The 15,231-nt window shown below is 42.3% G+C and overlaps 9 non-coding genes across 9 annotated transcripts; all 9 read left to right on the forward strand.

Annotated features, from left to right (window-relative positions):
• The first annotated feature begins 197 nt into the window (after positions 1-197).
• Positions 198-316, forward strand: LOC126476663 (U5 spliceosomal RNA). The gene has a single exon (XR_007587143.1). It is a non-coding gene; the product is annotated as a U5 spliceosomal RNA (small nuclear RNA).
• Positions 317-2,722: 2,406 nt separating this feature from the next.
• On the forward strand, positions 2,723-2,929 carry LOC126476550 (small nucleolar RNA U3). Its single transcript, XR_007587046.1, has one exon. It is a non-coding gene; the product is annotated as a small nucleolar RNA U3 (small nucleolar RNA).
• A 953-nt stretch (positions 2,930-3,882) lies between these two features.
• LOC126476665 (U5 spliceosomal RNA) lies at positions 3,883-4,001 on the forward strand. Its single transcript, XR_007587144.1, has one exon. It is a non-coding gene; the product is annotated as a U5 spliceosomal RNA (small nuclear RNA).
• Positions 4,002-6,427: 2,426 nt separating this feature from the next.
• LOC126476576 (small nucleolar RNA U3) lies at positions 6,428-6,634 on the forward strand. The gene has a single exon (XR_007587070.1). It is a non-coding gene; the product is annotated as a small nucleolar RNA U3 (small nucleolar RNA).
• A 953-nt stretch (positions 6,635-7,587) lies between these two features.
• On the forward strand, positions 7,588-7,706 carry LOC126476666 (U5 spliceosomal RNA). Its single transcript, XR_007587145.1, has one exon. It is a non-coding gene; the product is annotated as a U5 spliceosomal RNA (small nuclear RNA).
• Positions 7,707-10,162: 2,456 nt separating this feature from the next.
• Positions 10,163-10,369, forward strand: LOC126476577 (small nucleolar RNA U3). The gene has a single exon (XR_007587071.1). It is a non-coding gene; the product is annotated as a small nucleolar RNA U3 (small nucleolar RNA).
• A 953-nt stretch (positions 10,370-11,322) lies between these two features.
• Positions 11,323-11,441, forward strand: LOC126476667 (U5 spliceosomal RNA). The gene has a single exon (XR_007587146.1). It is a non-coding gene; the product is annotated as a U5 spliceosomal RNA (small nuclear RNA).
• Positions 11,442-13,895: 2,454 nt separating this feature from the next.
• LOC126476578 (small nucleolar RNA U3) lies at positions 13,896-14,102 on the forward strand. The gene has a single exon (XR_007587072.1). It is a non-coding gene; the product is annotated as a small nucleolar RNA U3 (small nucleolar RNA).
• A 953-nt stretch (positions 14,103-15,055) lies between these two features.
• Positions 15,056-15,174, forward strand: LOC126476668 (U5 spliceosomal RNA). Its single transcript, XR_007587147.1, has one exon. It is a non-coding gene; the product is annotated as a U5 spliceosomal RNA (small nuclear RNA).
• Positions 15,175-15,231: the final 57 nt, after the last annotated feature.

Here is a 15,231-nt window from a genome sequence, read left to right on the forward strand (position 1 = left end):
AGTTAACTAAAGAGTAATAGCGACGACATTTGGCAGACACGTGTTTCAGCGTTGACAGTTAGTTTGGGGTGTGTGCTTGCATGACACTGGAAGTCTGTTGACGGTAGAGAAGTAGACAAGACGGAAAGAATTTTCCGCGTTCTCGCGGAGAAGTAATAGAGAAGCAGCCATAAGTATTGAAGTGAGGGCGTTGATCGGCACTCTGGTTTCCCTTCAAAACGAATAAATCTTTCGCCTTTTACTAAAGATTTCCGTGGAGGGGAACATTAAATGAGTCTATAAGGTATTTTTCGTAGTGCTCGGCTATTGCTGAGCCATAATCACAAGTGAAAACGTAATGTAAGTAGCAAGAGGTAGATTGTGTTGTGTGAATGAAGGGCGCGGAGTAGCGGATGACGTTGGATCAGGCAGATATTTGTTTTTTTAAAATTTGAAATTGTAATAGGCCGTGTCGTAGTATAATGAAACAAGTACATTTGCCCTGAAATGGCGTACAGTGTGTTAGACGATTGTGTAAAGACAGAGAGGGAGCTACAGGACTACCTGGAAACACTTGGTGAACCCTTTCCGTACCTCAGTTCTAGATGATTTGAGAGTGTTTACTTGCACTGCAGTTGCACAACAGCATATAAACTGATATTTTCAAGTGAATGATGAATGATAGGCTTTGTAAGAAATACTGGTATGTGATTAGTAGATTATGTTTTGAAACCCAAAATTATTTTTACCACAGAAGTTTGTGATTTGTAGGTATGATGTGAGTGAGCTTTGGGCCGAAGATGGTGGTTAGTTGGGCAGGATGAGTATTTAAATGGTTTTCAATAGAGTGGATATTAGTGACACTGGCTTGTTGCCATAATGTGTTTGTTCATAACAGTGTACTCAGTTGTGTAGAAGATTTAGGTGAGAAAGAGACAGTTGTTGAATATGACATAAATAGCTAGAAATGAAGTAAGTAGTAATTTCCTGCTAGGTGTAGTTTGGGTATGGTGTGTCTCAGTGAGAGATAAATCTTGAAATTGAAGGGTTGTTCCTAGCTACAGTCTTGGAAACTATGTATCTGCTGTTGACTCCAATGTTTTCAAGATTACTTGTGTACAAAATTGGGCAGACTTTGCAGTTTCTTCTTCAGTAAATCAGTGGAAGGTGGTGCAGATAATGGTAAAAATGTTCAGTGCCTCCTGTGAGTTGTTGATGCTGCTTGTCTTTTAAGTAAAATTGATAGGGGCTCTTGATTGACCCAGCCATACACAGAGCTGGTGCATACTTGGCTTGAGAAGACTTTGGTCAGTAAATGATGAAATACCAACACAGTGCTCACAACAAAGCTCCTTTCCCTGCATTCTAGTTTCCCTCGGGTATAGAGTGACATGATATTGGCAGAGGATGTGCAGATAATCACTTTGATCAGGCTGTTTGTTTTTTTAATGCTCTTTTACCAGAATCCATGCATAGTGATAACTGTGTTCTCTGGTGGAACACGATGAGAACATTGTGTGAAGTGCACAGAAGTAGCTATTTGAGTATGTATGAAAATGTGAGGTAACCACTGTTACTCCTAAATTTCTGTGGAATTAAGTTTTCTGTATGTGTGTGTGTGTGAGGTTCAAGTTGGTAGTTTATATGTTGCAAGCGAAAAAAGCTTTTTAGTAAACTGAGGCACTAGCATTAGTCTCCTGTTCACTGTGACAAGGAAGCTAGTATAAAAAGCAGTTTGTGGTTTTGCTTGCAAAGAAGTGCTCATGGGATGAAAGCACTGCTTGGGATTATTCTGAGATGATGGGGGGATTGCTAAACATGTAGCATTTTAGTAAGGAGCTTGTCGGAGTAGTTGTATAGTTGTAAAATTATTTGTTATTTTATGAGAAATTTCTGTATTCATAGCACATGGGCCATCATAGTTGAAGCATACAGATTGGCATGGTATGCGTAGGTCTGTAAAATGTCCTGACAGTGATGTTGATAGAGACTTGTTGTATACTTTGATTCTTCATCTGTTTAACAGTAGACATAAGAAATGTATTAGTGGAGCAAGTAGCTGTGAAATTACTGGTGTATGATTGATAGTATGGACGTGGCGCTGAATGGAAGTGTTTGTTCAGCTGTGGGTGTTTTCATAATTGCCATGTGAGGAAAAGCAATACTCGTGATAGGCGAAAAGAGATACAGAGAGAAACACATTTGTTGCGAGTATTGTATATCAGCAGCTCCAAGGGCGGGTATCAAGTAAGACGCAAAGTGAAACGAAAGAGGAAGTATGCATGAAAGAGGCCAAATATCGACAAGAGTTCGCACTGTTAGAGTGAGGTGAATGAGCTAGTGCTGTGCGAAAAATTTCGAAGAGAGAGGCGGTTTTAAAGAAAGCACAAGAGTCCTATGAATGCCCTCTTGTGTGTTTCTCTTTCAGTGGCTATTTGGCATGTCTGCTTGCGCCGTAGAATGCTACTGTATGTGCCCCAGGCCGCCATCTAGCGGCCGGAGGTGCAAGCGGTGTTTACATACAGTCTCGCCTGAGGCAATGGTCTCTCATTTCGGAACGCAAGAAGCACTGGTAGCGCACAAAATAGCTGAGCGAGATCATGGCGGCCAAGTAAGAGTAGAAGTAGGTTCTTTGCAGCATGTCCGAGCTTGTAAATCGCGAAATGTGAAGAGTGTGTCGTATTCTCGTAGGGCGTGTTGACGGTCTCGTGGCATAAGTAGCGAGCGGTGATAGCTTGCAAGCAAGATCATACTTCACAGGATCATTTCTGTAGTATGTCTTGAACTCTCTCTAGTTCAAAGCTGGAGTAGACGTAACCACGATGATGAGTGGTAGCACTCTCCCTGAGCGTGAGGCTTGCGATCGAGATTCATCGCATCTTGGTTGTAATCGATGATCGTTCACCACATTCTGAGGGATGTGGGAAGGGAATAGCGCTTTCCGAGTGGTGGTTTTATTTTATAGATCAGAAGCGTAAGTCATACCTTTGGTATCGCGACCCGCGTCGTTGCAGAAATGTCGCTGCAGGTTGTGGAAGGACTTTGATTGCGACATGTCATGAAAGCCTTGTGGAAGTTTCTCGAGTGTCACGGGGACGAGCCATTTGATTTGGCCTGCTCCAAGTGCTAGGCTTGGATGACAACGACGTACTTTTGAGTTACAAGACTGAGTGAGCAACACAAGAAGAGTGCAATTGATGACCATAAAAAGCTGACACACAACACAGTGTTGATAATCACCACTAATGCATGATGTACGAAACATTTAGGAGGAGCACGTTTGGCTAGCAAACATGAATTGAGCGATTTGCAAGGCACTGTTATCTGCAAGAAGGAATGCATGAAATTGGCAAATGAATAAGACTGGTTCAAATACTATCGACAGAAATTTTATTTCTGTTGTCAACTAGTATTAATTAGATGTGTGGGAGTAGGGGGATATTTCCCTTGCACCATACATCTACATACACGTTGCGTCTGATGTGGCCTAGTTTTGCGTACAAAGAACTGTCTAGTTGTCAGTTTTTTCAGTGAACGAATGTGGTAGGGAGGAGAGAGATTAGTGTTAGATGCAGAGCAGTGCGGGCAGTTGTGTGTCGGACGTTGTATGTCGGACGGTGAGTCGCCGACAGGAATTAGGCGTGCTGCCATCTGTCGGCAGGTGAGGTAATGAAGCAGCTTGAATGGTGACAGAAATGATGAAAATAGTTAACTAAAGAGTAATAGCGACGACATTTGGCCGACACGTGTTTCAGCGTTGACAGTTAGTTTGGGGTGTGTGCTTGCATGACACTGGAAGTCTGTTGACGGTAGAGAAGTAGACAAGACGGAAAGAATTTTCCGCGTTCTCGCGGAGAAGTAATAGAGAAGCAGCCATAAGTATTGAAGTGAGGGCGTTGATCGGCACTCTGGTTTCCCTTCAAAACGAATAAATCTTTCGCCTTTTACTAAAGATTTCCGTGGAGGGGAACATTAAATGAGTCTATAAGGTATTTTTCGTAGTGCTCGGCTATTGCTGAGCCATAATCACAAGTGAAAACGTAATGTAAGTAGCAAGAGGTAGATTGTGTTGTGTGAATGAAGGGCGCGGAGTAGCGGATGACGTTGGATCAGGCAGATATTTGTTTTTTTAAAATTTGAAATTGTAATAGGCCGTGTCGTAGTATAATGAAACAAGTACATTTGCCCTGAAATGGCGTACAGTGTGTTAGACGATTGTGTAAAGACAGAGAGGGAGCTACAGGACTACCTGGAAACACTTGGTGAACCCTTTCCGTACCTCAGTTCTAGATGATTTGAGAGTGTTTACTTGCACTGCGGTTGCACAACAGCATATAAACTGATATTTTCAAGTGAATGATGAATGATAGGCTTTGTAAGAAATACTGGTATGTGATTAGTAGATTATGTTTTGAAACCCAAAATTATTTTTACCACAGAAGTTTGTGATTTGTAGGTATGATGTGAGTGAGCTTTGGGCCGAAGATGGTGGTTAGTTGGGCAGGATGAGTATTTAAATGGTTTTCAATAGAGTGGATATTAGTGACACTGGCTTGTTGCCATAATGTGTTTGTTCATAACAGTGTACTCAGTTGTGTAGAAGATTTAGGTGAGAAAGAGACAGTTGTTGAATATGACATAAATAGCTAGAAATGAAGTAAGTAGTAATTTCCTGCTAGGTGTAGTTTGGGTATGGTGTGTCTCAGTGAGAGATAAATCTTGAAATTGAAGGGTTGTTCCTAGCTACAGTCTTGGAAACTATGTATCTGCTGTTGACTCCAATGTTTTCAAGATTACTTGTGTACAAAATTGGGCAGACTTTGCAGTTTCTTCTTCAGTAAATCAGTGGAAGGTGGTGCAGATAATGGTAAAAATGTTCAGTGCCTCCTGTGAGTTGTTGATGCTGCTTGTCTTTTAAGTAAAATTGATAGGGGCTCTTGATTGACCCAGCCATACACAGAGCTGGTGCATACTTGGCTTGAGAAGACTTTGGTCAGTAAATGATGAAATACCAACACAGTGCTCACAACAAAGCTCCTTTCCCTGCATTCTAGTTTCCCTCGGGTATAGAGTGACATGATATTGGCAGAGGATGTGCAGATAATCACTTTGATCAGGCTGTTTGTTTTTTTAATGCTCTTTTACCAGAATCCATGCATAGTGATAACTGTGTTCTCTGGTGGAACACGATGAGAACATTGTGTGAAGTGCACAGAAGTAGCTATTTGAGTATGTATGAAAATGTGAGGTAACCACTGTTACTCCTAAATTTCTGTGGAATTAAGTTTTCTGTATGTGTGTGTGTGTGTGTGTGTGTGTGTGTGTGTGTGGTTCAAGTTGGTAGTTTATATGTTGCAAGCGAAAAAAGCTTTTTAGTAAACTGAGGCACTAGCATTAGTTTCCTGTTCACTGTGACAAGGAAGCTAGTATAAAAAGCAGTTTGTGGTTTTGCTTGCAAAGAAGTGCTCATGGGATGAAAGCACTGCTTGGGATTATTCTGAGATGATGGGGGGATTGCTAAACATGTAGCATTTTAGTAAGGAGCTTGTCGGAGTAGTTGTATAGTTGTAAAATTATTTGTTATTTTATGAGAAATTTCTGTATTCATAGCACATGGGCCATCATAGTTGAAGCATACAGATTGGCATGGTATGCGTAGGTCTGTAAAATGTCCTGACAGTGATGTTGATAGAGACTTGTTGTATACTTTGATTCTTCATCTGTTTAACAGTAGACATAAGAAATGTATTAGTGGAGCAAGTAGCTGTGAAATTACTGGTGTATGATTGATAGTATGGACGTGGCGCTGAATGGAAGTGTTTGTTCAGCTGTGGGTGTTTTCATAATTGCCATGTGAGGAAAAGCAATACTCGTGATAGGCGAAAAGAGATACAGAGAGAAACACATTTGTTGCGAGTATTGTATATCAGCAGCTCCAAGGGCGGGTATCAAGTAAGACGCAAAGTGAAACGAAAGAGGAAGTATGCATGAAAGAGGCCAAATATCGACAAGAGTTCGCACTGTTAGAGTGAGGTGAATGAGCTAGTGCTGTGCGAAAAATTTCGAAGAGAGAGGCGGTTTTAAAGAAAGCACAAGAGTCCTATGAATGCCCTCTTGTGTGTTTCTCTTTCAGTGGCTATTTGGCATCTCTGCTTGCGCCGTAGAATGCTACTGTATGTGCCCCAGGCCGCCATCTAGCGGCCGGAGGTGCAAGCGGCGTTTACATACAGTCTCGCCTGAGGCAATGGTCTCTCATTTCGGAACGCAAGAAGCACTGGTAGCGCACAAAATAGCTGAGCGAGATCATGGCGGCCAAGTAAGAGTAGAAGTAGGTTCTTTGCAGAATGTCCGAGCTTGTAAATCGCGAAATGTGAAGAGTGTGTCGTATTCTCGTAGGGCGTGTTGACGGTCTCGTGGCATAAGTAGCGAGCGGTGATAGCTTGCAAGCAAGATCATACTTCACAGGATCATTTCTGTAGTATGTCTTCAACTCTCTCTAGTTCAAAGCTGGAGTAGACGTAACCACGATGATGAGTGGTAGCACTCTCCCTGAGCGTGAGGCTTGCGATCGAGATTCATCGCATCTTGGTTGTAATCGATGATCGTTCACCACATTCTGAGGGATGTGGGAAGGGAATAGCGCTTTCCGAGTGGTGGTTTTATTTTATAGATCAGAAGCGTAAGTCATACCTTTGGTATCGGGACCCGCGTCGTTGCAGAAATGTCGCTGCAGGTTGTGGAAGGACTTTGATTGCGACATGTCATGAAAGCCTTGTGGAAGTTTCTCGAGTGTCACGGGGACGAGCCATTTGATTTGGCCTGCTCCAAGTGCTAGGCTTGGATGACAACGACGTACTTTTGAGTTACAAGACTGAGTGAGCAACACAAGAAGAGTGCAATTGATGACCATAAAAAGCTGACACACAACACAGTGTTGATAATCACCACTAATGCATGATGTACGAAACATTTAGGAGGAGCACGTTTGGCTAGCAAACATGAATTGAGCGATTTGCAAGGCACTGTTATCTGCAAGAAGGAATGCATGAAATTGGCAAATGAATAAGACTGGTTCAAATACTATCGACAGAAATTTTATTTCTGTTGTCAACTAGTATTAATTAGATGTGTGGGAGTAGGGGGATATTTCCCTTGCACCATACATCTACATACACGTTGCGTCTGATGTGGCCTAGTTTTGCGTACAAAGAACTGTCTAGTTGTCAGTTTTTTCAGTGAACGAATGTGGTAGGGAGGAGAGAGATTAGTGTTAGATGCAGAGCAGTGCGGGCAGTTGTGTGTCGGACGTTGTATGTCGGACGGTGAGTCGCCGACAGGAATTAGGCGTGCTGCCATCTGTCGGCAGGTGAGGTAATGAAGCAGCTTGAATGGTGACAGAAATGATGAAAATAGTTAACTAAAGAGTAATAGCGACGACATTTGGCCGACACGTGTTTCAGCGTTGACAGTTAGTTTGGGGTGTGTGCTTGCATGACACTGGAAGTCTGTTGACGGTAGAGAAGTAGACAAGACGGAAAGAATTTTCCGCGTTCTCGCGGAGAAGTAATAGAGAAGCAGCCATAAGTATTGAAGTGAGGGCGTTGATCGGCACTCTGGTTTCCCTTCAAAACGAATAAATCTTTCGCCTTTTACTAAAGATTTCCGTGGAGGGGAACATTAAATGAGTCTATAAGGTATTTTTCGTAGTGCTCGGCTATTGCTGAGCCATAATCACAAGTGAAAACGTAATGTAAGTAGCAAGAGGTAGATTGTGTTGTGTGAATGAAGGGCGCGGAGTAGCGGATGACGTTGGATCAGGCAGATATTTGTTTTTTTAAAATTTGAAATTGTAATAGGCCGTGTCGTAGTATAATGAAACAAGTACATTTGCCCTGAAATGGCGTACAGTGTGTTAGACGATTGTGTAAAGACAGAGAGGGAGCTACAGGACTACCTGGAAACACTTGGTGAACCCTTTCCGTACCTCAGTTCTAGATGATTTGAGAGTGTTTACTTGCACTGCGGTTGCACAACAGCATATAAACTGATATTTTCAAGTGAATGATGAATGATAGGCTTTGTAAGAAATACTGGTATGTGATTAGTAGATTATGTTTTGAAACCCAAAATTATTTTTACCACAGAAGTTTGTGATTTGTAGGTATGATGTGAGTGAGCTTTGGGCCGAAGATGGTGGTTAGTTGGGCAGGATGAGTATTTAAATGGTTTTCAATAGAGTGGATATTAGTGACACTGGCTTGTTGCCATAATGTGTTTGTTCATAACAGTGTACTCAGTTGTGTAGAAGATTTAGGTGAGAAAGAGACAGTTGTTGAATATGACATAAATAGCTAGAAATGAAGTAAGTAGTAATTTCCTGCTAGGTGTAGTTTGGGTATGGTGTGTCTCAGTGAGAGATAAATCTTGAAATTGAAGGGTTGTTCCTAGCTACAGTCTTGGAAACTATGTATCTGCTGTTGACTCCAATGTTTTCAAGATTACTTGTGTACAAAATTGGGCAGACTTTGCAGTTTCTTCTTCAGTAAATCAGTGGAAGGTGGTGCAGATAATGGTAAAAATGTTCAGTGCCTCCTGTGAGTTGTTGATGCTGCTTGTCTTTTAAGTAAAATTGATAGGGGCTCTTGATTGACCCAGCCATACACAGAGCTGGTGCATACTTGGCTTGAGAAGACTTTGGTCAGTAAATGATGAAATACCAACACAGTGCTCACAACAAAGCTCCTTTCCCTGCATTCTAGTTTCCCTCGGGTATAGAGTGACATGATATTGGCAGAGGATGTGCAGATAATCACTTTGATCAGGCTGTTTGTTTTTTTAATGCTCTTTTACCAGAATCCATGCATAGTGATAACTGTGTTCTCTGGTGGAACACGATGAGAACATTGTGTGAAGTGCACAGAAGTAGCTATTTGAATATGTATGAAAATGTGAGGTAACCACTGTTACTCCTAAATTTCTGTGGAATTAAGTTTTCTGTATGTGTGTGTGTGTGTGTGTGTGTGTGTGTGTGTGTGTGTGTGTGTGTGTGTGTGTGTGTGTGTGTGGTTCAAGTTGGTAGTTTATATGTTGCAAGCGAAAAAAGCTTTTTAGTAAACTGAGGCACTAGCATTAGTTTCCTGTTCACTGTGACAAGGAAGCTAGTATAAAAAGCAGTTTGTGGTTTTGCTTGCAAAGAAGTGCTCATGGGATGAAAGCACTGCTTGGGATTATTCTGAGATGATGGGGGGATTGCTAAACATGTAGCATTTTAGTAAGGAGCTTGTCGGAGTAGTTGTATAGTTGTAAAATTATTTGTTATTTTATGAGAAATTTCTGTATTCATAGCACATGGGCCATCATAGTTGAAGCATACAGATTGGCATGGTATGCGTAGGTCTGTAAAATGTCCTGACAGTGATGTTGATAGAGACTTGTTGTATACTTTGATTCTTCATCTGTTTAACAGTAGACATAAGAAATGTATTAGTGGAGCAAGTAGCTGTGAAATTACTGGTGTATGATTGATAGTATGGACGTGGCGCTGAATGGAAGTGTTTGTTCAGCTGTGGGTGTTTTCATAATTGCCATGTGAGGAAAAGCAATACTCGTGATAGGCGAAAAGAGATACAGAGAGAAACACATTTGTTGCGAGTATTGTATATCAGCAGCTCCAAGGGCGGGTATCAAGTAAGACGCAAAGTGAAACGAAAGAGGAAGTATGCATGAAAGAGGCCAAATATCGACAAGAGTTCGCACTGTTAGAGTGAGGTGAATGAGCTAGTGCTGTGCGAAAAATTTCGAAGAGAGAGGCGGTTTTAAAGAAAGCACAAGAGTCCTATGAATGCCCTCTTGTGTGTTTCTCTTTCAGTGGCTATTTGGCATCTCTGCTTGCGCCGTAGAATGCTACTGTATGTGCCCCAGGCCGCCATCTAGCGGCCGGAGGTGCAAGCGGTGTTTACATACAGTCTCGCCTGAGGCAATGGTCTCTCATTTCGGAACGCAAGAAGCACTGGTAGCGCACAAAATAGCTGAGCGAGATCATGGCGGCCAAGTAAGAGTAGAAGTAGGTTCTTTGCAGAATGTCCGAGCTTGTAAATCGCGAAATGTGAAGAGTGTGTCGTATTCTCGTAGGGCGTGTTGACGGTCTCGTGGCATAAGTAGCGAGCGGTGATAGCTTGCAAGCAAGATCATACTTCACAGGATCATTTCTGTAGTATGTCTTCAACTCTCTCTAGTTCAAAGCTGGAGTAGACGTAACCACGATGATGAGTGGTAGCACTCTCCCTGAGCGTGAGGCTTGCGATCGAGATTCATCGCATCTTGGTTGTAATCGATGATCGTTCACCACATTCTGAGGGATGTGGGAAGGGAATAGCGCTTTCCGAGTGGTGGTTTTATTTTATAGATCAGAAGCGTAAGTCATACCTTTGGTATCGGGACCCGCGTCGTTGCAGAAATGTCGCTGCAGGTTGTGGAAGGACTTTGATTGCGACATGTCATGAAAGCCCTGTGGAAGTTTCTCGAGTGTCACGGGGACGAGCCATTTGATTTGGCCTGCTCCAAGTGCTAGGCTTGGATGACAACGACGTACTTTTGAGTTACAAGACTGAGTGAGCAACACAAGAAGAGTGCAATTGATGACCATAAAAAGCTGACACACAACACAGTGTTGATAATCACCACTAATGCATGATGTACGAAACATTTAGGAGGAGCACGTTTGGCTAGCAAACATGAATTGAGCGATTTGCAAGGCACTGTTATCTGCAAGAAGGAATGCATGAAATTGGCAAATGAATAAGACTGGTTCAAATACTATCGACAGAAATTTTATTTCTGTTGTCAACTAGTATTAATTAGATGTGTGGGAGTAGGGGGATATTTCCCTTGCACCATACATCTACATACACGTTGCGTCTGATGTGGCCTAGTTTTGCGTACAAAGAACTGTCTAGTTGTCAGTTTTTTCAGTGAACGAATGTGGTAGGGAGGAGAGAGATTAGTGTTAGATGCAGAGCAGTGCGGGCAGTTGTGTGTCGGACGTTGTATGTCGGACGGTGAGTCGCCGACAGGAATTAGGCGTGCTGCCATCTGTCGGCAGGTGAGGTAATGAAGCAGCTTGAATGGTGACAGAAATGATGAAAATAGTTAACTAAAGAGTAATAGCGACGACATTTGGCCGACACGTGTTTCAGCGTTGACAGTTAGTTTGGGGTGTGTGCTTGCATGACACTGGAAGTCTGTTGACGGTAGAGAAGTAGACAAGACGGAAAGAATTTTCCGCGTTCTCGCGGAGAAGTAATAGAGAAGCAGCCATAAGTATTGAAGTGAGGGCGTTGATCGGCACTCTGGTTTCCCTTCAAAACGAATAAATCTTTCGCCTTTTACTAAAGATTTCCGTGGAGGGGAACATTAAATGAGTCTATAAGGTATTTTTCGTAGTGCTCGGCTATTGCTGAGCCATAATCACAAGTGAAAACGTAATGTAAGTAGCAAGAGGTAGATTGTGTTGTGTGAATGAAGGGCGCGGAGTAGCGGATGACGTTGGATCAGGCAGATATTTGTTTTTTTAAAATTTGAAATTGTAATAGGCCGTGTCGTAGTATAATGAAACAAGTACATTTGCCCTGAAATGGCGTACAGTGTGTTAGACGATTGTGTAAAGACAGAGAGGGAGCTACAGGACTACCTGGAAACACTTGGTGAACCCTTTCCGTACCTCAGTTCTAGATGATTTGAGAGTGTTTACTTGCACTGCGGTTGCACAACAGCATATAAACTGATATTTTCAAGTGAATGATGAATGATAGGCTTTGTAAGAAATACTGGTATGTGATTAGTAGATTATGTTTTGAAACCCAAAATTATTTTTACCACAGAAGTTTGTGATTTGTAGGTATGATGTGAGTGAGCTTTGGGCCGAAGATGGTGGTTAGTTGGGCAGGATGAGTATTTAAATGGTTTTCAATAGAGTGGATATTAGTGACACTGGCTTGTTGCCATAATGTGTTTGTTCATAACAGTGTACTCAGTTGTGTAGAAGATTTAGGTGAGAAAGAGACAGTTGTTGAATATGACATAAATAGCTAGAAATGAAGTAAGTAGTAATTTCCTGCTAGGTGTAGTTTGGGTATGGTGTGTCTCAGTGAGAGATAAATCTTGAAATTGAAGGGTTGTTCCTAGCTACAGTCTTGGAAACTATGTATCTGCTGTTGACTCCAATGTTTTCAAGATTACTTGTGTACAAAATTGGGCAGACTTTGCAGTTTCTTCTTCAGTAAATCAGTGGAAGGTGGTGCAGATAATGGTAAAAATGTTCAGTGCCTCCTGTGAGTTGTTGATGCTGCTTGTCTTTTAAGTAAAATTGATAGGGGCTCTTGATTGACCCAGCCATACACAGAGCTGGTGCATACTTGGCTTGAGAAGACTTTGGTCAGTAAATGATGAAATACCAACACAGTGCTCACAACAAAGCTCCTTTCCCTGCATTCTAGTTTCCCTCGGGTATAGAGTGACATGATATTGGCAGAGGATGTGCAGATAATCACTTTGATCAGGCTGTTTGTTTTTTTAATGCTCTTTTACCAGAATCCATGCATAGTGATAACTGTGTTCTCTGGTGGAACACGATGAGAACATTGTGTGAAGTGCACAGAAGTAGCTATTTGAGTATGTATGAAAATGTGAGGTAACCACTGTTACTCCTAAATTTCTGTGGAATTAAGTTTTCTGTATGTGTGTGTGTGTGTGTGTGTGTGTGTGTGTGTGTGTGTGTGTGTGTGTGTGTGTGTGTGTGAGGTTCAAGTTGGTAGTTTATATGTTGCAAGCGAAAAAAGCTTTTTAGTAAACTGAGGCACTAGCATTAGTTTCCTGTTCACTGTGACAAGGAAGCTAGTATAAAAAGCAGTTTGTGGTTTTGCTTGCAAAGAAGTGCTCATGGGATGAAAGCACTGCTTGGGATTATTCTGAGATGATGGGGGGATTGCTAAACATGTAGCATTTTAGTAAGGAGCTTGTCGGAGTAGTTGTATAGTTGTAAAATTATTTGTTATTTTATGAGAAATTTCTGTATTCATAGCACATGGGCCATCATAGTTGAAGCATACAGATTGGCATGGTATGCGTAGGTCTGTAAAATGTCCTGACAGTGATGTTGATAGAGACTTGTTGTATACTTTGATTCTTCATCTGTTTAACAGTAGACATAAGAAATGTATTAGTGGAGCAAGTAGCTGTGAAATTACTGGTGTATGATTGATAGTATGGACGTGGCGCTGAATGGAAGTGTTTGTTCAGCTGTGGGTGTTTTCATAATTGCCATGTGAGGAAAAGCAATACTCGTGATAGGCGAAAAGAGATACAGAGAGAAACACATTTGTTGCGAGTATTGTATATCAGCAGCTCCAAGGGCGGGTATCAAGTAAGACGCAAAGTGAAACGAAAGAGGAAGTATGCATGAAAGAGGCCAAATATCGACAAGAGTTCGCACTGTTAGAGTGAGGTGAATGAGCTAGTGCTGTGCGAAAAATTTCGAAGAGAGAGGCGGTTTTAAAGAAAGCACAAGAGTCCTATGAATGCCCTCTTGTGTGTTTCTCTTTCAGTGGCTATTTGGCATGTCTGCTTGCGCCGTAGAATGCTACTGTATGTGCCCCAGGCCGCCATCTAGCGGCCGGAGGTGCAAGCGGTGTTTACATATAGTCTCGCCTGAGGCAATGGTCTCTCATTTCGGAACGCAAGAAGCACTGGTAGCGCACAAAATAGCTGAGCGAGATCATGGCGGCCAAGTAAGAGTAGAAGTAGGTTCTTTGCAGCATGTCCGAGCTTGTAAATCGCGAAATGTGAAGAGTGTGTCGTATTCTCGTAGGGCGTGTTGACGGTCTCGTGGCATAAGTAGCGAGCGGTGATAGCTTGCAAGCAAGATCATACTTCACAGGATCATTTCTGTAGTATGTCTTCAACTCTCTCTAGTTCAAAGCTGGAGTAGACGTAACCACGATGATGAGTGGTAGCACTCTCCCTGAGCGTGAGGCTTGCGATCGAGATTCATCGCATCTTGGTTGTAATCGATGATCGTTCACCACATTCTGAGGGATGTGGGAAGGGAATAGCGCTTTCCGAGTGGTGGTTTTATTTTATAGATCAGAAGCGTAAGTCATACCTTTGGTATCGGGACCCGCGTCGTTGCAGAAATGTCGCTGCAGGTTGTGGAAGGACTTTGATTGCGACATGTCATGAAAGCCCTGTGGAAGTTTCTCGAGTGTCACGGGGACGAGCCATTTGATTTGGCCTGCTCCAAGTGCTAGGCTTGGATGACAACGACGTACTTTTGAGTTACAAGACTGAGTGAGCAACACAAGAAGAGTGCAATTGATGACCATAAAAAGCTGACACACAACACAGTGTTGATAATCACCACTAATGCATGATGTACGAAACATTTAGGAGGAGCACGTTTGGCTAGCAAACATGAATTGAGCGATTTGCAAGGCACTGTTATCTGCAAGAAGGAATGCATGAAATTGGCAAATGAATAAGACTGGTTCAAATACTATCGACAGAAATTTTATTTCTGTTGTCAACTAGTATTAATTAGATGTGTGGGAGTAGGGGGATATTTCCCTTGCACCATACATCTACATACACGTTGCGTCTGATGTGGCCTAGTTTTGCGTACAAAGAACTGTCTAGTTGTCAGTTTTTTCAGTGAACGAATGTGGTAGGGAGGAGAGAGATTAGTGTTAGATGCAGAGCAGTGCGGGCAGTTGTGTGTCGGACGTTGTATGTCGGACGGTGAGTCGCCGACAGGAATTAGGCGTGCTGCCATCTGTCGGCAGGTGAGGTAATGAAGCAGCTTGAATGGTGACAGAAATGATGAAAATAGTTAACTAAAGAGTAATAGCGACGACATTTGGCCGACACGTGTTTCAGCGTTGACAGTTAGTTTGGGGTGTGTGCTTGCATGACACTGGAAGTCTGTTGACGGTAGAGAAGTAGACAAGACGGAAAGAATTTTCCGCGTTCTCGCGGAGAAGTAATAGAGAAGCAGCCATAAGTATTGAAGTGAGGGCGTTGATCGGCACTCTGGTTTCCCTTCAAAACGAATAAATCTTTCGCCTTTTACTAAAGATTTCCGTGGAGGGGAACATTAAATGAGTCTATAAGGTATTTTTCGTAGTGCTCGGCTATTGCTGAGCCATAATCACAAGTGAAAACGTAATGTAAGTAGCAAGAGGTAGATTGTGTTGTGTGAAT

The sequence above is a fragment of the Schistocerca serialis genome, chromosome 4, assembly GCF_023864345.2.
Source record: "Schistocerca serialis cubense isolate TAMUIC-IGC-003099 chromosome 4, iqSchSeri2.2, whole genome shotgun sequence".
In the NCBI taxonomy this organism is placed as follows: Eukaryota; Metazoa; Arthropoda; class Insecta; order Orthoptera; family Acrididae; genus Schistocerca; species Schistocerca serialis.